This window comes from Polypterus senegalus, chromosome 12 (genome assembly GCF_016835505.1).
Source record: "Polypterus senegalus isolate Bchr_013 chromosome 12, ASM1683550v1, whole genome shotgun sequence".
NCBI lineage: Eukaryota > Metazoa > Chordata > Cladistia > Polypteriformes > Polypteridae > Polypterus > Polypterus senegalus.
In genome coordinates, this window is record NC_053165.1 from 114031910 (window position 1) to 114056907 (window position 24998).

Below are 24998 nucleotides of genomic sequence, written 5' to 3' on the forward strand. Positions count from 1 at the left end.
GTTCATTTATTTACTGTACGTAGTGTATATGATTTGATGTTGTACCACATTATGTGTGTCACATTCAGTACTAAGTTCATTTTTAGAAGAAAGATGTACTTTTCTTTTAATGTGGTTTCTTACGCTCTTAAGAATAACTCCACTGACAAATTACATTACAATAAAAATTTAAATGGAACTGAAAAGCAATAGAGTGAAGTTTAAGATTATAAGACTTTTTTACATTGCATTACATGTAAAGCTAATTCAAAATGTAAAATTTTCAACAATAAGTGTCGTTTTATTTTCTGTTTGGCAAGAAATATTTTTAAATAAGATAGATGAGGCAGCACGTTTCTGCTGCACTTTAATTGATAAATCTCCATGAGTTATATTAAAGTCTAGCTCTTATGAGCAATCATACAAATCTGCAGTATCTTTGAAGCCTTAGGGGATTAAAAACTTGAAAATGAAAATTTCGAATTCTCAACATTACTGAAATGCAGAATGGGACACCAATGGCTCACATGAGAAATATTCTTAAAACAAAATTTTTTTTGTCCGGATACAGTTTGCTCTAAGTATATGATTATTTACTGTACTTTGTAAGAAATTAACATTTTTATTAACTAGGGCTTTGGACTATGTTTATTTGGTAATATTCTTGGTGTAAATTCTTTCGCAGTGAAAAGACAGCACCAGACCACCCACAATCATTATTTGCAATGCCAATGAGCCTGTACAAACCCCCTGTAGCAAAACTCTCTAATGTGCTGCTCTTGCAGTCTGAGCCTCTTCTCTTCTCTGTGCACATTAAAATGCAAGGTCCTTTTAATGAGCTAGAACTGATGATGTGGTTTACATCCTGGCAATAAAAAACATTGTACGACCATCTCTTTAACACGTTGTGTTCCTTTTTCTGTCCACAAACAATCACAGAAATGCCGATGAACATTCAGCAAAGTGGGGAGATCACATTGACTCTCAATATAATGAAATGTGTAATTGCTAAGAACTTTGGAATAATTTTCATTGTTATAAAGCTTATTTTTATTTTAATATTTACAAGGTATACAAAAATGTTTAAGTCTCTACACTATGAATCTGCTACAAGCATCTTAAAATGCACTAGATCACTTCAGAACAATAATTTTTAATATAAAAATCTTAAAATTAACAAAGTTAGTCAAATATGTGTTTTGAAAAGTTATGTTCATGAATTAATAGATATAATTTCAAAATTAACAGAAAAAATTACAAAATATAGAAATATTTCTTATGTCACCCTAATATCCTCTGTTAGAAATCAGAATGTTCCTTTCAATGTTTTACCCAATATGGAATTTACAGATTAGTACAGAATTTAAGACTTTGTAGAACTGCACTGCTGAGATATTGATTTCATATCTTCCACTTTCTGAAGTGTTGGTACATAATTGGTGATCAAACTGAAATTACTGTTAGAGGTGGACTCCAGCTCCCTGCCACCCTGCCTAGGATAAGCAGGTCTGAAAATGGATGGATACATGTTAATCAGTTTATTTGATGGTTACTAGATACAATGTAGTAGACACAGTAGTGGTGTTTTTGGGATCGATAGATAGATAGATAGATAGATAGATAGATAGATAGATAGATAGATAGATAGATAGATAGATAGAAGTTCATTTGTCCCCAGGGGGAAATTTGGCTTTTTATATCAGCTCAATATAAATAAATAAATAAATAAACAAATAAATAAATAAATAAATAAATGTACAGAAAGTCTGAACACACACACAAGAATGATTGAAAATAAACAATTACAAAGAAAGAAAACGTCTGACTTGTGCAGTCAAAATTTTACATCTTATTAAGGAAAGAACCATCCTCTAACAGGACAATTCAGTAATCTGGCAGGAGAAAAGACCCTCATTGTATCTTTTAATTACTCCTCTGCAAAATGCCTTACAGGGAGCACTCTGTCAGAATGGTCAGAGAAACAACGAATAGAGTTTCATTTTATAAACTGTTGAATTTACATACAGTGTCAATCAATGCATACATTTACTCTGGTTAGTTCATTGGTTTACACCCAAATAATTTTAACAAAATAAAAGTCTATTATATTATATTCTGGTTCTTCTTATACCTTTGAGTTGCGCCTCCACCCTTGAAATTTCTGTGCATGTAACAATTGTCCATTCTCGTTTACAGGACATCTCCTGATTTCTTAGTCATCTCTTAGTCATCCCACAGTACATTTTTTATTTTACATTATTACATACCTTTCTTCTTGTACATTATTTACTTGACCATCTCAGTATTTTTCCTAAACCAATTGTTATATTTCAGTGTACATTTTGTTGTTTACTTGACCTTTATCTGGTTTCCTGGTGTGTCTGAAAAGGTTTCTGACATTTATTAAGTCTTATGCTGTTTCTTTAAGATGAGTGCCATGTTATCCTAAAATTATTTTTCCACACTTGGCAGTTACAAACACGGTGTAATATTAGGCAAAGTATTTCCATGCATAATACCATACACAATAGAATCAGGAGGTTGCACATTTTTTGTGTCATTCCAGATGTGCTGCTCAAGCTTATCTGCAGGCTGAGGACTGGAATCACAGTGGTAAGTGACAGAAAGTGAGTGCAGCAAACAAGAAATACACCAAGCTTACTTCACTTTTGAAATCAGAAGATGTCCATCACCGGTATCAGGTCAGATCTAGCAGAAACCACATCTATAGTTAACATAAGCTTTATTGGAAGTGGTCTTCAAGGAAGAGTTGCAACCAAAAAAGAAATTCCTCCGAGGTGGAAATAAAGCCAAATGACTCCCCCACACATAAAAACACAAGAATTGGTGGGCCAAATAATGGCAGTAGGTACTCTGGACTGAAATTTTTGGCTCTAACACAATGCAGTTTGTCTGAGCAGTTTGAGGGCTGGAGAATGGTACATGGATGAACAACAACAACAACATTTATTTATATAGCACATTTTCATACAAAAAAATGTAGCTCAAAGTGCTTTACATAATGAAGAATAGAAAAATAAGAGACACAGTAAGAAAATAAAATAAGTCAACATTAATTAACATAGAATAAGAGTAAGGTCCAATGGCCAGGGGGGACAGAAAAAACAAAAAAAAAAAACTCCAGACGGCCGGAGGAAAAAAAAAAATATCTATGAATATCTGCAGGCAACAATGAAGCATGGTGGAAGTTCAATACAAATTGGAGGCTGCATTTCCACAAACGGAGTTGGTGATTTGATCAAAACTGTTGACTTCACTCACTAGTGAAGAGTATAGTAGTATAGGCAGATTGTTATGCACCATGCAATACCATCAGGAAGGTGTCTGATTTGTCCCAACCTTTATTCTGCAGCATGTCTAAAATTACTGCTGTTTTGATGTTGACTTCATTATATGCTTTTTCTGTTCAGTGCAATTTCTAGGAAGTTTATTGGCTGATAAAAACTTTATTTTTGAAAGCATTCAAGTTTTATAGCAAATTTTTTACAAGAGCCTGAAAGTTTTGCACAGTACTGTAGATATTTTGTTCTAATTCAAAAAGCTACTATCAGGTAAATGCCTGAAACAATACACTCAATTGTTTTTGAATCTACCCCATCAAGTTCAGGGTTGTGAGGGGCTGTAGCCTATCCCAAGAATTTTGGATCTCAAAGCAGTAGCAGACTCTGGACAGGACACACAATTAATAATCCATGCAATTCCAGACTCTGCTTAATTCAGTTGAGCATCATGAGGGAGCTCCATTATTTGACACCACACAGAAATAGCCCTGGAGAGGATGCTAGTCCATTGCAGTGTGCACTCGTTTTGCATCAATTTAGAATCAATAATTAAACTACAAAACATATATCAGATATATAGGTGGAACCCCAGATGTATAAGAGGAAAAACCTACACTAAAAATAGAAAGAATGATGAATATTTCACACAGACAGCACTCAAGAATTACCATATATACTTGCATATAAGTTCTCCTGCGGATAAGTCGGACTTGATTTTACGGTATAATTTCCCATATTTTATAATGTCGGTCATATAAGTCAAATGTGGAAAACTCACGCTATTGGTCTAAGAGATTATGATATGCTAATGCCCACCTGAGAGAGTAACTATGTTGCTGCAACAAAATTCGATGCGTCTAAGAAACTGATGTGTAATTGGAGGAGGATAGAAGATGTAAAACAAAAAATTAAGTGTCGCATTTTTGAACTGTCATATAAGTCAGGGTCTGATCTTATGATCAATTTTTTGGGTTTCAAGATCCGACTTATACGTGAGTATGTACTGTATACTCATGTATCTGGAACTGTGAGGTAGCTGTGCTAGACACTGCAGCATCATGCCCACAACCCCTCAATGTCAGCCATTTGAAAATATCAAAATATGATTTATATCTCACACTTTTTCAAATGTAAATTGTAATTCTATGGAACAATTTCACTCCAACCAATTTTATGTATATACCATATCTTTGCTATTTATGATTCTGTATAATAATATTCATGCACAATATAATATATTAATTCTTTATCTGTAACAACTAAATAATTCTGCTAGAGATAATTCACAAATTATTACTAAACAGTCAAAAGTCAGTTGGGTGAATGAAATAGAAGTCTCAAATAAAAATGGGCTCAACAGGCATTACCGCATTTCTGCGTTCTCGCAAAGCAAAGATTTGTCAGAGCAGGACTTTTCTCTGTCAGCATGGACAGATCTCTAAATGGGGGGAACCGGGCTTTTACCCCTGTACACAATCGGTAATTTGTCACGTCCACCTGCACGCTTTGAGGATCAGGAATCCCAATTTAAGCCACCTAGCACTTTAAAATGAACCGCACTCTGCTGACTTGACCCCCATGGAGCACACTTTCTGCTCCAAGGCTTTCCAATGAAACCCATCCCCACCTGAGTGCTGCAAGAGGAGCAGCCAAATGACAACAGATAAGATGATTATAATATCCTTCTCATTTGGCTACAGACGGGTGGCCATTAGCAAAGCGCTGTCAGCATGTTAACACGCGAGGAGGTGAGTGAAAGCAAGGAAGTTCTGACAGAGCCAAGGCGAATTGCATGGCATTCAGCTTCATGAGAGTTTTGACAGACCCAGAATGTAAACAGTGCGCTGTACAGGTGTCTCCTGATTCCCACAGGCCACCGCTGGTGCTGATTATTAGCGTGAAGGACATTTCAAAACAGCTCTTTCAAATGCTTTGTCTTCATTTTGGTAGCTCAGGCCCAGACCTCCCGTCAAGCAAACACCATGGGAACGTGTGTGTGTGTGGGCATGTATTACTAACAACACAGAAACACATTTTGAGAAAATGTCCTCAAGAAAGTTAAAAACTTTCAATAATGTGAAAATTAAATTAAAGTAATTTAATGGAAAGAAGTCTCATTTTTCACAATTAAAAAAAAAAAAAAATTTTAGTGTTAAAAGCTGGTGAGTTTTTATGAGGGTGGAATATCATGAAAATCAGTAATAAAGGAAAAGTACAGAACAATAAGAAGTATCTCAGAGCAAAGTTCAAAGGTAAGCGTGTAAGGGTGTATGACTGTGAGTACACTTTTTGAATCAAGTAAGACGATGCAAAAAAATTAAACATTTCAGAATATAATTTTAATAATTAAAAAAATGCCAGTATTAAATAAGAGTGTTTCAATGGTGTTTTGGGTACAGCTGCCTCAAAGCTCGAGCTCAGTCACTTTGCAGTTTTTTATTTTCTCTTCATGTCCATGTGGGTCTTTCTCTGGTTTACTTTCCAATCCTACAAATGTGCATGTTACATTATCTGGTGACTTTTACTCAAGTATGTGAGTGCAAGAGTGAATGAGTCAAGCATTGTACAGGCATCCTTTGCAGAGATCGGTCCTGCCCTATGCACTGTGCTGCAGGAGATGCTCAGTCTCCCCAAAGCCTCATAATGAAAAAAGTATGATCATGAAAACGATGGATTAAATTAAAAGAAAAAAAGCTGTGTGTTCTTTGAATACATTTTCAGGATTAATATTCATTTTTTATTTTATGCCTTTCAGTTACATGCTCAAAATAATAAAAAGTTATTTGAAAGTTTTTGCACTGATTTTGTTATCAACATACTTTCTGTCATTTTTTTGAGTTTTTGAGAACTAGGCAACACAGTACACACACATTAAGTGTCTGCTGTTACACTGTACCTACACTGTGACTGCACATTAACTCACAGTATATCCCTTATCTGTTCTTTGGAGAGTTGTAGTCAGAGCAGCTGATGGAATGGTCCTTATGGATGACACTGTAGTTGTGACTCGCTGGGCTGGCTACTTTGAGCAGCTATTAAAAGCTGATCCTCCAGCCAGGACTTTGGACATCTCTGGGTCCACAGTTCTTGAGGCTGATCCTCCAATTAGCTGTGAACTACCCAATCTCACTGAGATTGCACAGGTGATGAACCAGCTGAGGGTAGGGAATGCTGCAGGGATCTGTGGTATCCGGGGTGAACGTCTCCAGGCTGGTGGTAAGGCTGTCCTCCTGGCATTGCAAGCAATCTTTGCTTCCATTTTGAAGACAGGCGTCATCCCAAATGACTGGAAAATGGGACTTGTTGTCCCTATCTGGAAAGGGAAGGGTGATCATCTAGATTGTGTCTACTACAGGGGGAAAACACTGCTTTCGGTGCCATGTAAGGTCCTTGCTGGGGTCATCCTCAATAGAATAAGTTTAACCACTTGCTCACCTACCAGCACCCAAAGCAGTCTGGTTTTATGCCTAAGAAGTCTACCATCAATTGCATCTTGGCACTGAGGGTTCTCATGGAGCTGAAATGCAAATATCAGCAGAGTTTCTTTGTAGCCTTTGTCAATTTTTGTAACGCATTGGACATAGTTGATCGAGCTGCCCTGAGACTTAGCGGGATAACCTCAAGATTGCTGAATATTCTGGCCATCCTTCATACTGGTATTGTGAGTGCTGTGCAGAGTAAAGGTAGAATCTCTGTGTTTTCCCCAGTTGATAATGGGGTTCGTCAGGGGTGTGTTCTTACTCCTACTCTATTCAATGTTTGTATGGAGTGGGTGTTAGGCAAGGTCGTGGGGTCCAGCGACTGTGAGGCATCTATTAGTGAAGAAAAATTCATTGATCTTGACTTTGCTGATGATGGAGGCTCTGATTGGGGCTCTCGAAAGACTGAATGTGGAGTCTGAGTGTCTGGGCTTGAGAATGTCCTGGATAAAAACTAAGATCCAGGCCTTTAATAACCTCTTGGGCACAGCCATCAGCAGTGTGTCTGTTTGCGGAGAGAGTGTCGACCTTGTCGAGAGGTTTACTTGCCTTGGCAATGACATTCGTGTCTCTGGTGACTCTTCCCATGAAGCCAGTAGATGGATTGGGAGAGCAAGTGGGGTCAAGAGGTCACTGGAAAGGGGTGTGTTGCGCTCCCGATATCTATGCAAAAGGACGAGGGTCCAAGTCCTTAGAGTCCTGGTGCTTCCTTATCTTGCTATATGATTGCGAGACATGGACGCTATCCAGTGACCTGAGACGTAGACTGGACTACTTTGGCACTTTGTCTCTTCAGAATATTCCTGGGTAACATTGGATTGACTTTGTGTCGAATGAGCGGTTGCTCATGGAGTCCCGAATGAGAAGGAACATCAGTTACGGCACTATAGCCATGTGGCACGTTTCCCCAAGGATGATCTGGCTCACAGGATCCTCATTGTTGAGGACCCGAATGGATGGACCAGGCCAAGGCAGATAGAGGGTCATTTCCAGAGGGTGGGACTGGACCACGTATTTGCCTTGGGGGTTGCCAACCAGGATCCTGAGCTGTTTCGTTGTGTGGTGTACCATTGCATGCTCCCAAACCTGACCTGATCTGATATGTGCAGTGGAATTAATAATTATTGCCATATTGTTATTGAGCAACTGAAGTAATGGTGTAATCAGGGGTCTCCAACTCCAATCCTGGTGTGCTACTGTGGATGCAGGTTTTCACTCTTACACTTTTCTTAACTAGTTACCAGTTTTTGTTATTAATTAAATTCTTTTTAATTCTCTTCATTTTAATTTCCTTGTTCTTCATAATTCAGTCCTCTGAATTGCTTCATATTTTCCTTGAATGGCACCCAAACAGAAATGAGATGTGAAATGAGCCAACAAATGACCAGTTAAGTCGGGCCTCAAACTCCAACCAATTTCACTTCAACCAGTTTCTTAATTAGAAACCAAACCTTGTTGTTAATTAAGTCTTTTATTTATTTCCATGGCCTGTTGGTGCTCTCATTTTGGTACAGCAGACATTTCCAAGACTGTTAATTTTCTTTTTTCTAAGAGTACCATCAAATTGAATTGAGCAGATCAACATTAAAGATATTGCAGGTTGGACACTGGTTAGCTGGTCATGTGTTGGCTCATGTTGTATCTTATTATTAAGGAAAAAATAAATACAGTAATTAAGGCGTCTTGAGTCTTAAAGTGCAAGGCAATTAAAATTAAGGCAAAATAAATGAACTAGCAGAGAATACTTGTTACCAATTAAGAAAAAGGTTAGAATGAAAATCTGCAGACACAGTAGTGCTTCAGGAGTGGAGTTGGAGACCCTGATAGATATAGATAATATCACGTGCAAAAGCCTCAGGAGTTTTCCTGTGGCTCTTGCCAGGTAAATGTAACAGGGAAGGATTAGAATGCAACACAGTCAGTAATATCATGTGCCTTTGTTCTCCAAGAACAGAAGATGCCAGACATATGAAGTCAGTTCCACTCAATTGTCAGAAGCCTAACCAAAATGTGAAGTTGGAGTTCCTCCAACCAAGACAAGTTTTTCTGGAGAGGCAGCCTTATTTTATAGAGCAACTATTTTAGTGAAATAACTTTGGCTCTACAGTCACAGTTTCTTTTGTTCTTTTTGTTTTGTTGGTTGTCCGGTTAATTGACGGAGTGGTGGCTCTGAGGCTAGGGATCTGCGCCGGTAATTGGAAGGTTTCCGGTTTGAAACCCACAAATGCCAGAAGTGATTCCATTCTGTTGGGCCCCCGAGTAAGGCCCTTAATCTGCAATTGCTACATCTTGTGTGTAGAGGTTGGTGGCATGATTCACATTCCAGCACCTGTAAAAAACCTCAGACTGTTCCATTCCATTCAAACTAGTGTGGTGCTGAGGAGTCACCTGTTGCATGACTGCTGTTCGTCGTGTGGTGGGTGCAGTAACGTGCTGTACCAGTGCATGTTTCCAATCTCTCCCTGTCTCTGTCCTGTTAAATGGAGTTTACCAAGAATGGTACCCCAATAATTTGACTGCGTCCCTACCTTGTTTCCACAATATGTATATATTTAAAGTAAGAAGAGAACTCTAGTTACCTTTACTGCTATTGGAGTTTAAACAGTAATGGTGACTTACTACACTGTAGGTAATTACTTAGTGTTTACAATGCGCCTACACAGTAATAAGGAACACTTCATGGAAAGTATTGCCAGAATATAAAGAACTGTAAACAACAAAGTGATTGTTTAGGCTTTAATCCAAGGAAGTTTTTAAGGTTGTAATTTTCAAAGAATCATATGCATATGTTTGTGTAATTTTTACTTTGATGTGGTATATAGTAAGTTAAGTAAAATTTTACTACTGTTCAGTCTAATCTTATAAAGGAACACTTCCATGTAGAAATACATTTTACTATTGCCTTACGCTATAAGTTGTTAGGATAGGCTTTGTTTTCTGAAATTTGAACTAAGAAGCTTAAGAAAAAAACAAAGGAATAGGCGATCTCTAAAACTCTTAAATACATTACATTTAGTAGAATAAAAGAGATATTAATTGATTATAACAAGAGAGAAAGGATGGGAGCATTTGCTGATATAGCTTGTTGCTACACCCACCACACCACCCGGATTGGGACCCGAGTGCAGCCGTGCAACAGGTGACACCTCAGCACCACCCTGGAGCAGGGCAAGGTTTTTTTTTTACGGTGGCTGCAGTGCCAATCCTGGCACCATCCCCCAAGCTTTCCCTGTAAAATGGAGGACCTGCTTGCAGGGCTGGATGCAGATTAACGTCATGCTCAGGACGAAGCAATTACAGGTGAAGGGCCTTGCTCAAGGGCCCAACGGAGTAGAGTCACTCCTGAAGTTTACAGGATTCAAACCAGCAACCTTCTGATTGCTGGCACAGATCCTTAGCCTCTGAGCCACCACTCCGCTCTATTATGACAAGAAAACATTTATCTATACATTCAAATGACATCTTGCAAATTATTTTTAACTTTATTTAATAAAACGAGGAGCAACATTTTTTAAAATAATAATTTACAGGTGCTTTTCTATAACCAAACTAGACAAAACCTGCTCTGATGGACATATTAGGCTGATAAAATATTTAATTGCCAGTATGGGACAAAGAATATGTATACATCAAGAATTTGTATAGTAGCATTTTACAGGAGCACCACAGAAATGCAGTGAGTTTAGTAATGGAATATGAATTTATCCTGCCTCCAAGTGGTACAGAGAATGAACATGAAAAGTAACAGGAGGCAACAGCTAAAAAAAAGAAAAGCAAAAGGAAAAAAAAAAAAAAAACTAGTTATATATGGGCTTTGAAATATTTTAGGGACCCTGTCATGTCAATCTGAACCAAATGTTACAATGACTTTATTAATAACCTTTTTAATTTTGAGTTTGCACATTCTATTGAGTTTTTGTTTTTACATTCCAAAGATGTGCATGTTAGGTTTATGTACGACTCTAAATTAGCCATGTGTGTGTATACTTGTGTGTATGTGAGTGTATGCCCTGAGATGGATGGGCTCCCTATCCAAATGTTTATTTGTGCCTGGAATCAGATGCAATCAGAATACACTCTGGTCTTTGGGGCTCTGGATTAAACTGTGTGTACTCAAAAATGAACTTATTGATGGATGTATATTAGTATTTCTATTAGAATGCAAATCAAATTATAACACATAAATCAGAAAAATAGCTTCTCTTACTCTCACCATATGTCTGTCAGGCAGAAAGAAAACAAGAAAGAACATATACTGGCCAGCTTTTTAATCATGAAAGCAAAGTGCTTGTAATATTTTTATAGATATGAATAGCTGTAACTATACATGTATTGATTACATTACATGCACTTACCGAGAAGTGCATTTACAGTAGCAAGACGTATATCTTAAGGGATTGTTTTGATATAGCCTTTAAATAACTGGAATAGCGTGTTAGTGCAGAGACATGCATTTAAGAGAAATATACAACAATAACACACAGCTGAAAGATATATATTTTTCTAATTGTATCCGAGAGGGAAAGAAACAGCATGGAGTAACTTTTAACAGTGCTAATTAGAATATCATTGTAAGTAATTACAAAAGATTTTGATTGTCTCATTTTCACACCAGAGGAAGACCCATTCTGAGAGTCTTTCTTAATACATATTTGTTTTAGAAGAGAGAGGATAACAATTATGCTAATCTCCAACACAGCATGAAACTTTGTGTAAGGAAAAAATATCTGCTAACGACACATAATAAATACATCATCAAGGGTTTTTTAAGGAGCAAATTAAGAATGTTGTAATTATCTTGTTAGTTATAGCTTCTGCTGAGATGGTTTGAGACAATTGTTGTGTTAAACTATAAATGAACAGTTTTATATATATATATATATATATATATATATATATATATATATATATATATATATATATATATATATATATATATATATATATATATATGTGTGTGTGTGTGTTTTCCATGTGTTTGTGAATGTGTGAAGGTGTGGGAGTGAGTGTCCGTCAAAGTGCACATAAATGCATACACGATAAACATATGCCACACTCACTGATCGTATTTGCTTGTGTGTTATAGTGTTTATACCCATGTCTAACTGTCCTTGTTCAAACAATAAAAAGGATTCAGCAGTTTGACAATAATTTTCTAATAAATCAAATTCAAATGCCAGCTATGAAAATAAAACAGGTTCAAAAGCTGCAGTGTTTTGCCATCTAACTCTTGGACGTTACGCACCTTAACAGTGCATCTGAAGATCTAGAAGATTTGGATACCTTGTGTTAAAAGAAATTGATACTTACTCTTACTGTATAAACTTTTTCATATTTAGCACTAGTACAAATATAAACATGGAGAACAACTGGTTGAAAAAGCATGGATAACAATAATAATAATTATGTGGGACACATCACTCCTCCACTGGCCCACGATAATGGCTCTCTGTCTGATGCAGCATCATCCCACCAGCTGTCCTGCTGAATTACTGCTTGGCCGTCATGACTGCTCACTCTGAGTAAATGTTACCCCACTTCATGCCTATGGAAATCTTGCAGAATACTCATTTTCCTATGTGACTGCTTTATCATGAAGGTTTATCCGTGAATTACACTGTATCTTTCCAATAATGTTTAAAAAACATTACTTTCATATTTGGAATTTTATGCACTGTAATTGACTCTTTTAAAACTTGCTCATTTTTTTTACCATACAGGTGTTGATTTTACAGTGTTGTTCATTAAATGTTTTGCTAATTTAATTCTGCATGTTTATTCCCTCAAAGTTTATCTGATTTTTCTTTTTCTTTTTGCTCATTGTTTTTGTGGAATCTTAATAATACAATCTCATTTAATTTGCTTTTGAAGTACCTTACAGCATAACTCAATCTCTTATGTTGCTTTTTTTACTTTCATCTCTTGTTCTTGTCACACGTATGCACATGGGAGACAGTTTAAGGGCTTTTGTGATGGTAATTTTCTGCCGATCCAGGGGTTAGCGCTGTGTAATAACAGTCTCTCTTTTTCTTCCTCTGTAGAACAGAAGATTGACCGCTATCCTCCTCTGACGTCACTCCTGGGGTCGACTCACTTGGACACACCTCTTCTGTCCTGAACTCGTCATAACTAGAGGACTCCAGTCTAAGGAAGACTCAACCTGCATTTAAAACATTTTTTAATTTATTTTCTTTATTTCAGTTGTACGGGGTTTGCTGCAAGATGTTCCTACACATTGACATTGTCTTGTCTTGTTGTTAAACACTGCAACATGTGTTATGATGCTATACAAAATAAAATGATTATTAATAATAAAAACAGCATTAACAACAGTTATAACGACAATAAGAGAAAACCATATATATTGAATATATTACTAAAATGTGAGCCTAGCTTGTTTTTGGTAATGCCTCCAGCAGAATCATTAAATATGAGGTCTCATTTATTATTATTATAGCATGGAGATTTAGTGGTTAGGCCTGTTGCCTCCTGCATTGAGAGTCCTGGTTTTGTAATTGATTGTTGTTTATCTAAAGCTAGTACTGAATTTCCTCCGAGTGCCCACAGGAGTTTTTGCTTATTTACTGTGGCGTTCCTCGCACACCCCAATACCATGTATGTTTGGCTAAGTTGTGCATCTAAATGAACCCCTTTTGAGAGTAAGCACAGTGTGTGCTTTTGGCCTTTTATATGCTTCTATGTTTGGCTTCTTCCTTCTTCATGTTACAACCAATGATACCTAGCCTGAACCAGATTAAGCAGGTTTGAGATTATCATGTCATTATTAGCATATTAACTTGGAGCTGTTGCCGTATATACAGTGGAACCTCGGTTCACGACCATAATTCGTTCCAAAACTCTGGTCGTAAACTGAGTTGGTCGTGAACCGAAGCAATTTCTCCCATAGGATTGTATGTAAATACAATTAATCTGTTCCAGAACGTACAAACTGTATGTAAATATATTTTTTTTAAAGATTTTTTAAGCACAAATATAGTTAATTATACGATAGAATGCACATCTAATAGTAAACTAAATGTAAAAACTTGAATAACACCGAGAAAACCTTGAACAACAGAGAAAACTAACATCGCAAGAGTTCGCGCTATAGCCTTATGACCCGATCGCTGTAAACACTTTTTTTTAATGAGTTTTAAGCACAGGGAAAAAAATGAACATTTGAAAAATCCGTAATTTAATAAACCACCAAGAAAAGTAACATTGCCACAATGCACGCTATGAACCGACCGCTGTAAAAAGAACTGAAAAGAAAAACAAGACTTTTCTACCTTATGCTTTCAGCCTTCCCTCTCTTGCTTGCTTGCTCGCTCTCTCTCTCTCGTGTGTGCGTGTGTCTCTTTCACGAGCCTGGAGCGCCTGCACGTGCGCCTGTGTGTGTGTGTGCCTCTGTCTCGCACGCCTGTGTGTGTGTGTGCCTCTGTCTCGCACGCCTCTGTGTGTGTGTGTCTCACGCGCCTCTGTATGGCGTTATTTCAGTGCCACTATTCTGAGCGCACGTAAAAAAATATTGCAAGTGCAAGTGTTGCATTTTGAGGAGAAATTTATTTTGAGCGTACAAAAGCTGAATTTGAGTGAACAAAATTCATTGCTGCGTGCAAAAAATGTATTTCAGTGTTTGCGCTTATCCATATACACACACACAATAGCACCCCCTCTCGCTCAGTTTTTTCATTTGCGCTTGCTCAATGTGTTGCTTGCGCACAACATTCTCTGCTGCGAGCGCTCAACTCTCTGTACACCGTTATAAGTGTGCCACAAAACCAACCAATCACAGACTTGGTTTCAAAAATTCTGATTGGCTCTTACGGTCTCCAATCAGCTCGCTAGCTGCTGCATTCCGGAAACAGTCAGTTGGCATGGTTGTATAATGCAACTACATTATACTACACCAACGATAGTCTTAACAAATAATATATTTTAAAATATAATAATTAAAGATATTATCCGCAAATTGGGGTTTAATTGAGTTTAGCTGGATTTAGCTACATTTCGGACTGTTTCCGGAATGCAGCAGCTAGCGAGCTGATTGGAGACCGTAAGAGCCAATCAGAATTTTTGAAACCAAGTCTGTGATTGGTTGGTTTTGTGGCACACTTATAACGGTGTACAGAGAGTTGAGCGCTCGCAGCAGAGAATGTTGTGAGCGCAAGCAACACATTGCGAGCAAGCACAAATGAAAAAACTGAGCGAGAGGGGGTGCTATTGTGTGTGTGTATATGGATAAGCGCAAACACTGAAATACATTTTTTGCACGCAGCAATGAATTTTGTTCACTCAAATTCAGCTTTTGTACGCTCAAAATAAATTTCTCCTCAAAATGCAACACTTGCACTTGCAATATTTTTTTACGTGCGCTCAGAATAGTGGCACTGAAATAACGCCATACCTCTGTGTGTGTGTGTGTGTGTGTCGCGCTCTCTCTCTCTTGCTCGCTCGCTGCACAGGGAGAGACTGAACATGTACAAACCGAAAGGGGAAACTGGCTTGTTCATATACCGAGTGTGTGGTCATTAACCGAGGCAAAAGTTCGGCAAACTTTTTGATCATAAACCGAGTTGTACGTGTACCGAGACGTTTGTGAACCGAAGTTCCACTGTACTTGCATTTAAGTTCTCACGGGGATAAGTCAAGGATTGATTTTACTGTATAATTTCCCATATTTTATAATGTTGGCCGTATAAGTCGAATGCAGAAAACTCACGCTATTGGTCCTAGAGATTATGATTTGCTATTGCCCACCTGAAAGGGTAAGCACGGAGCACACTGCCTTTTTTTTTCAATGTATTGTGCCTATGTGACCAAACGGTAATACCAGAACTATTCTGAAGCAATGTTTGTACTGATTTGTGTTTTTTGTATCTCTCAACCTCACACACCTTTATCGTAAAAGCATCCCTTATCTACGATGGAGCGTTCAATCAGAAGAAAATATGAAGCTGGTTTTAAATTAAAAGTCGCTGAAGTGGCGAAAGAAATTGGTAACTGCGCTGCTGCAACAAAATTAGATGTGTCTGAGAAACTGGTGTGAGATTTTAGGAAACAAGGAGATGTAAAAAAAAAAAAAAAAACTGTTGTATTTTTGAACGGGCATATAAGTTGGGGTCTGATCTTATGATCGATTTTTCGGGTTTCAAGACCCGACTTATACTAGAGTTTATACGATATTTGCTTTCCTTGTACAATAAATTTCCAAAAACATGAATGTTAGGGGGTGGCACGGTGGCGGTAGGTAGCACTGCTGCCTGGCAGTTAGGAGACCCGGGTTCGTTTACTGGGCCCTCCCTGCGTGGAGCTGGCATGTTCTCCCCGTGTCTGCGTGAGTTTCCTCCGGGAACTCTGGTTTCCTCCCACAGTATGAAGACATGCAGGTTAGGTGCATTGGCGATTCTAAATTGTCCCTAGTGTGTGCTTGGTGTGTGTGCGTGTGGGCTGGTGTCCTACCCGGGGTTTGTTTCCTGCCTTGCACCCTTTGTTGGCTGGGATTGGCTCCAGCAGACCCCCGTGACCCTGTAATTAGGATATAGCAGGTTGGATGATGGATGAATGTTAGGGTAGGTTGTGTATCTAAATTAGCCCCTTCTGAGAGTATGCATAGTGTGTGCGATTTCTATGTTTTATCTTCTTCCTTCTTTACGTTACATCCAATGATGCTGGGCCCTGAACTGAATTAAGCAGGTTTGAGATTATTATGTCATTATCAGCATGTTAACCTGTAGCAGTTATTTGCTTTCCAGGTACAATAAATCACCATAAATGTTGTTAATTATCCATTGTTGAGCTCCTTCAGATGCCTTCTACCTCCAGTTTCAATGTCTTTGGATGGTCTGTGCTGTCTACTCTGACTCTACACCTGGGCAGCTTCAATAGAAAAAACGTTGTAGATCTTTGTAAATTATTTGTTTCATGAGATTCTTAACCAATTCAATTTACCCATTAATCAGTTCAGTAACATGCTCAATTAAGAAAATTCTGGCTATTAGAGGATATCATTTCTAAACTAGACTGTTCATAAATTAAACGTGTCAAGAGAAGTTAAGTTAGAAATAGGTTACACATGAAATGAAGTTTCTTAATGACTGGCATCCCTTTGATTACTTAATCAATGAGTGCAAGGCGTTTGGAAAAATGTCTGAATGCTCATTTTCTTTTTAAGTTAGTCTCTAATGTAATAAGACTATACAAACATTCTCAGTTTGCAATTTATTTTGAACTTTGTCAGTATAATGTATATGAGGCATCAGCTGTTCCATGACACAATTTTAAATGTATAACGGGCTTATTTGTGTCTCAGCCAAGTTATTAACTCGATTATTATAATATAAACTGTGTTATTTATTTTTATGTAATACACCAAATCCCTTCTATATAGCAATATATGGCTAACAATAATGAAAGAGAGCATGGATGGATTTATTTTTTTATTTGTTGTCACTTGGTGTGCAAGTCCATTAATTACTTTTGCAAAACTATAATTTTTATGGTAATTAATCTGTACGCTGCAGGTGCCAGATATTCAGCATGCTCCCATATTCTTTTTTTCTCCTTTTTCCCTTTATATTTGTTTTTAATTAAATGCTTAGACAGTCTCTCTCTTGCACATATACACATGCATGCATCTCTATGGACATAATTTGTATACTAATGGGGTTATTTTGTTAATTTGGAAAGTATTTTCTCTGTTGCTTTATGTAAGACCCTTAACGGCTGGTTTGATATCCACAAAGGAAAATCTTTGCAAATTGGTATTAAGTAGGAAAGTTGACATGGGTAAGAACATATGAAAGGAATTGGTATACAAATAACAAGCACTGTGAGAAAGTAAGTACACCCACTGAAAAGTGCTGCATTTTCAAATTCAGGTCAATGTATGAAAGCATGATTCTCACATCAAAGATCCATCCATTTTCCAACCTGCTGAATCCGAACACAGGGTCACAGGGGTCTGCTGGAGCCAATCCCAGCTAACACAGGGCAGGACCCAATCCTGGGCAGGGTGCCAACCCACCACAGGACACACACAAACACCAAGCACACACTACAGCCAATTTAGAATCGCCAATCCACCTAACCAGCATGTCTTTGGACTGTGGGAGGAAACTGGAGCACCCGGAGGAAACCCACACAGACACGGGGAGAACATGCAAACTCCATGCAGGGAGGACCCGGGAAGCAAACCCAGGTCTCCTAACTGCCAGGCAGCAGCGCTACCACTGCACCACCCCACGTCAAAGATATAAATAGATTATAGATGACTTACTCTAACAGCAGTGTATTTTGTGACAATGTATCATTTATCACAAATTGATGGAAATAAAATTTCCTGAGTTAGGAATGCTTAGTGCAACTCTAACACTTCAAACAGGGTACATCAGATGCTCCAAACCAGGTACTGTTTATTAGTAAATCAGTGTATTGTGAAGAGCCAATGTTTACAAAAGTTTGGTCTTAGCTATGCAGGCAAGTGGTAACAAGAAATGGCAAGGTGTGGACAAAATCCAGATGACCTCACAAAAGGCAAAGTGATGTCAATATGTCTGTGAAAATTTAGAAAGCAACTTCAAAGGAATCTGAAGTCAATCATTTCATGGTGTGAAAGATTACAAACAAATGGAGAAAATGTGTTAATTTACCAAGGTCAAGCTATGCATGTACATTCACCAAGTTGTATGATGGGTGGCAATGTCCACTACCAGGCCAGGACACCAACAGAGTGGAAGGGCCAGGGGAAAGGGCATTGGTGAGGCAATACCTCCCCTGGGACATTAGAGGGCAGACCTCCTGAGCAGCTGCGGCACCATGGATTCCTGCAGGGCATGCTGGGAGCTAGAGTTTGGTGCAGCCCTGTTGAGTTCTGTGGGGGCCACCAGGGGAAGCTGCAGAGCCCTATAAAGAACCTCCAGCACACCTGGGAGTGATTCCAGGTAATACTGATGAGCTACCTGGAACAATCCTGGGACCTGAATAAGAGAAGCTGCCTCACACCATTCAATGGCCAGACTTGAGAGGAAGAAGACCAAGCCTGAGGAGGAATTGGAGGCATATGGACTGGTGGCGGAAGGGACTGTGTTGTGTTGGTGTACTGTGTGCAAAACTGTAAATAGACCGGGTATTGTGTGCTGAACCTGCCTGTCTGTGTCAGGGGTTAGGGCGGCTGTACGTACCCGGCTTCACAATGGCATCCTGCTGACTATGCCACTTGTCAAAGATAGACAAATAAAGGAGCCAAAAAAAGGTTTGGGGCACCCACCCATATAATATTCCTGGCTGCAAAAGAATAAATTGGTTGTACAGATGTGTACAGGTTCAAGTACAACACAAAACCGCTTAGGTGTGGAAAAGATGGCGGTTTAAAGGCAGACCTGAGGAAATGACGTAATTGGAGTCGGAACTGGAAGTGAGGTCATCAGGGCAAGTTGGAATTTCCTGTGACTGGTCTGCAGAGAAATGAGAGAAAGGGTTAATGCACATCATCACCCCCTGTTCTGGCATGGTGTTACTTTCATTCAAGCCCTTTAGCTTCTTCCCATGCACTCGTGTGTGACAGTGGTAATCAATATAGTCCGAAAGAAGTTTACAAGACCTGGGTTAATGAAGTTAACTTCAGTGGATCAGAAGGGACAGTGTCTCAGTGCCATGTCAGACAGAAAGGGGCATGCGATGTTTAGGGGTTCTACGTGTATCAGATGCTAACACATGTACAACTCAAGTTTTTGGGTGATAGTCTTGATGGAACAATGTGCTGTGGATAAATTACCTGTAATCAAACTTAGATAATGTGTTGCCATTCTAGACAATATATTTGGCATTAAGCAAAGAAGAAGAAGAACCACATAGTAAGTGTCAAACATGGTGGTGAAAGCATTATGGGTTTGCAGTGCTTTGATTTTTCAGGTCCTGCTGTCATTCAGTCAACCATAAGTTTCCCCATAAACTGGAGAATGCTTTAGCATAAAGTGTAACTTTTCGGTCAAAAGGTTCAAAATCTGAAACGTGGACTGTGTAACAAAAGAAGACTCAAAAGAGGAGAGCTTTATAAAATCTGAATGAAAGCTCTGATGTACAGTGCCTATCAAACATATTCACCCCCTTGGAAGTGTTCACATGTTATTGTTATCCAGTTGATTTCACTTTTTTGACATAGATCAACAGAAAAAGACCCATTAAAGTCAAAGTAAAAACAGATCTTTGCAAAATGATCTAAATTATTTAAAACACAAAATAATTGATTACATGAGTATTCATCCCCATCAAGTAGGTATTTAGTGGCTGTGCCTTTGGCAGCCATGACAGTCTTGAGTCTGTGTGCACAGGTCTCTTATCAGCTCTGCACATTATAATACTGTAATATTTGCCAATTCTTCTTACCAAAACTGCTCAAGATCTGTCAGGTCATAAGGGAATTATGAGGATATTGCCTTCTTCCAGCTGACTTCAGAATCTTATGTTATGTGTATTTTTTAACAATGGCTTTCTCTTTACCACTGTTCATAGAGCTCTGACTGGTGAAGCACCACGACAATAGTTGTTGTCTGCACAGTCTCTCCAGTCTTAACCACTGTAGCTTGTAACTCCTTCAGAGTTATCAGGGGGTCTCTTGACGGCCTCCTTCACTAAACTGCTTTTGGCTGAATCCCTCAGTTTTTGTGGACAAACTTCTACTAGGCAGATTTGCAGCTGTGCCAAACTCTTTCTATTTCTTAAAGATTGATTTAGTGGACTCCACAGGATTTTCAGTGACTTGGATATATACTGGTATCCAACCCCAGACTTTTGCTTTTTATTCACTATTTCACGGAGTTGCTTGGAGTGTTCTTTTGTTTTCATTGTTTTGGTTAGGTTACCATACTGACTCACCACAAGTTGGACCTTACAGATAAGGTGCATGTAGATACAATTAATGAAATCCCCAGAGACGTGACCTCCATTTAACTAATTAGGTGACTTTTAAAGAATCTCGCTGTACCAGTGGTGATTTAAGAATGCCATTTAAGTAATACTTATGTAATTAAGTTTTTTTAAGATTTATGTTTATAATTACTTTAGACCACTTTGCAGAGACCTGATACAAGTAAAAAAAAAAACAAAAAAAAAAAACAAACAAATTCAATAAACTGTGATTCAATGTTAAATTAACAATAAAATGTATAAACTTCCAAGTGGGTGAATGCTTTTCATATGGACTTAAATTTTTGTGAAATATAGCATAGGGACTCAAAGTGGGTTGTACGTGCCAGAAGCCCTTAAACATCACACAAATAAAGCAGTACTTGTGTGATGGAGTGAGCAAAGATTCCACCAGGTGATTAAAGTGACTTCTAGGGAAATGCTTACATGAAGATATTTTTACCAAAACAGTCAAGAAGAGATATTCAGGTCAGAGGTGCGTGTTCTGTCTTTCACTGTTAAATTAGGTCACTTTTATCTACAGCAAGCAAGGAACTGAGAATCAGGTTTTCAAGTCTCCCTATTATTTTCAAAGGTATAAAACTTTTCATGGGGTCTGTGTAATTTTTAATGGCACTCTAAACCTGATGGCCATAGGCATAATACTTCATTTGTCATAATGAATTCTATACAGTAATTGACCATTTAAAAAAGAATCAAGAGCAGTGTTGCAAACATGATTAACACTACATAGCTGGGCTTTTAAAGCAGAACCCTTGTGACTTAGATAGATAGATAGATAGATAGATAGATAGATAGATAGATAGATAGATAGATAGATAGATAGATAGATAGATAGATAGATAGATAGATAGATAGATCTCTAAAAGAATCAGACAAAAAATACATACACATACTGTATATATTTTCAGCATTTAATAAGGTAGTATATTTTTCCTAGCAAACTGATGCACATCCCTAAGTTGCCATGTGTTTGTATACAGTATATAAATAAAAAAGCTCTTTTACTATTCATTATTGTTCCATTACAACATCTTTTGAAAGGAGCACTTTACACTAGCCTATTTACGGGAACGGTGAATGGAAACAGACATTAGCATAGACAAAGACTACTTCAGAGGACTTGTGCGGCAACCACTGACCCTAAGAAGCTCCTTATTAGGCAGGACGTGGCTTGAGTAGAACAGGCTGGTTATTGATCGAGGTCGCTGGATGTACCCGCAACTGCACTCTCGCTAAATTTTTAAGTGTAAATATGGGCCTTTGAATGGGGGCATCAGGAGCACTCTACAGGCCAGGATCTGTGGGTTCCAGCAGAGAGCTGAAGTTACGGGAAGGATCAATGGACAAGGCCTAATGGGTAGACAAGGCAAACCTCAATCCCGCTATTGCGCTGCTCTTTAATGGACAGCTTTATTAAACTGGATTGCTTGGAGTGTAGAAAGTGTGTGCTTATTAGTTTTCTTCTCTTCTTTCTTTTTTAGTTAATTACATAATTGGCCTCATTAATTCTTCTTTGCCTTTTAGATCACACTGGTGAACAAATTGCAATGAGGAATTACACCTTGCCCACAGAGCCAAAATGAGAACAAGAGCTCAGATCTGAAGCCCTTTTTGTGGATTAAGTTAAAGTATGCTCAATTAAACATTTCTGTGTTAAGCAACACCCTGATGAAGTTTCAATTTACTTGCTAGAAGAGAGAGCCTCTTTCATGCAAGAATAATACCCCACTGTATAACAAAAGAAATGATTCTGTGAAGTCCTTCATTAATACAAGCAGTTAACTCATAACAATGGTTCACATAAAAATCAAATTGAAGCTAGGGGTCCATATAACAAATGAAAAAGAAAGTACAGGCTCTTTTCAGCAATAAAATGGATAAAGACTAAAAAATTACATTTGTAAAAAGTAAAAGAGAGAGAGATACATTTCTTCAACGCACTGCACTAATGCCATTACTGTATGCTTTACTTTAATTTATTTAGGTGACTTTGACACTTGAAATATTATATCACACATAGCATGATGTTAGCATAATAGAATCGGTTAGAAGCTGTCATACCGTGATGCTTACATATTCAATTCAACTTCTACCTTTCTTATCGCAGATAGGAGGCTCAGAGTGCTTGCACAATTTAACTAATACAAAAGAGTAGCATGAAAGTGCACAATCAGCTGATGTGTCCATTAATATAAGACATGTATCCTTGTGGTGATAGCCTTGGGGTCACAGCTGAAAAAACTGAAAAGGGACTTGAGAATTTTAGGTGTCTTTGTCTCATTACAGGAAAGCCCTGGAAGTGTAAACATCAACACACGTCCAGTTAGGGAAACCCAGTCACTCCAGAAATATCCAGAATGGTCCTATAAATGACTACAAGAGCACTTTCTTTGGTTGCTTCCTCTGTGAGGGATATTAAAGGTGAAAGATAAAGGTGGACAGTGGTCATCTGGCCTTCTTACAAATATACAAATTCTGCCTATGAAACTATTCCCTATGAAAAAGACCTGTCTGGTGTGATGGAGAATAAGAGAGAGGTCATGGGTAAACAGTCAGACAAGAAGCAGGCTGGCCTGCCCAGTAGAGATTTACATGTTTTGGCTAGGTCCCAAATACCATCAGGCTGGCTTCAATAGGAGCAGGTCCAAAACTCAGGAGCTGGGAAAATGTCATAAAAATAAAGCAAAAGCATATAAGGAAGAGGGTCGTAGTAAACTTCTAGCTTAATCACAAAAAGGGCAACAAAGAGTATTTATAAATAAAGATTTATTACAAAAATGAGTAAATGAAGAACAAAAGCTGAAAAGTGCCAAATGAGACAAAAAGGAGTTGCCTAAAAAGACAATCAATAGTAACCAAGTTCCAAATACATTGAACAAAATTTAAAATCCTTAAACAAAAAAATGTAAAAAAGCCAGAAAGTACAAAGAGTAGCAATTAACACAAAGAGAAGTCTCCAACGCCAAGTGCATAAAATGTGCCATAAATGACTGCATTACCCATCATCCTTTACAGAAGTGAGAGCAGATTGTCCTGCCTCTTTGGATACCACCAACAATGCACAAAGAACAAAGCAGAACACACTCTCAAACATAAGAAACTAAATAATAATCAAAACTAATGAGAATGCATAATCCACTTTAATATGTGTTAATGTATCTGTGTATCTGTGTGTCCATCTGGTTGCTATGTCTCTGTCATTCCAACAGATGATACATCACAAACATTTGTAGTAATACAATATATTGCATTTGTTATTACAACAGATGGTGTATCACAAACATTAACACTGCTTTTATGAATCCCATACCAAATGCTGTATTTTTGCATGCATTACAAAATACATTCCAATAAATCGACCACTGCAAACATAAACACCGAGGTCTACGTTGATTACTTAGATTTTAAACCTTCTTAGATGGGTATCAGCTAGTTATACAAATAACAATATAAATATAAATGATAATATTGAAATGGTAAAATAGGAACAAATAAGAGATGAAAAGAAATTTCAACAAACATAACAGTATTTGAACTGTGTCAAAGGTAGTTAGTTACTTTATAGTTATGTTCCTCAGACACAAAAATAGTTTGCTCAATGAAGTAGTAGCACCTGAGTCCAAGCCAGTGTATGATATTAAGTCTAAAATAATGATGTGAAAAGGATTAGCAATGACTGATCACAAAATAGTGCAAGCCAACAATTGGCAGATACATCCATACATTTTCTAAATCCACTTTATTCTCTGCAGAGTCACCAGATATTTTTATAATATCAGCAGTTATACTGGTAGTGCTGGTAAACATGAACTGTCCTAACACTATGAGTTTTCAGGCTGGATTGTAAATACTGACACTTGATGTGTCATTCTCTACAGAAATAACTATCTCAAAGCTTTAGGGTGCAGTAGCTGAAGGCAAATACAGCCAGTGCTGCAGAGTAACATCTTTCCAGACACAAGTCTAACAATGACTGCAATTTTTCAGTAGATGGTTTCTTTCTAGATGATTCTGGGAAGGTAGGAAGCTCCATTGGTGGAAGTGAAGATGATGGCATAACCTCTCGTACCGATGATCTTCAGTTCTGAAGGAAAAAAGATTAAATCTCTCCTAATCTCATCACCTTAGTTTTGTTTGTCTTTCATCGTTTGTTATTTTCAAGACAAGACTTTTTTTTATCTAAGGCACAATACAAACTAACATAATTTCATTAGTGGTATTTAGATGGACAATGTAGTCAAGCAGACTGAGCAGCCTAATCAAAGCAAAACAGATTTGTGAGATCACCTCAGCCATCTTCTTCCGCTTC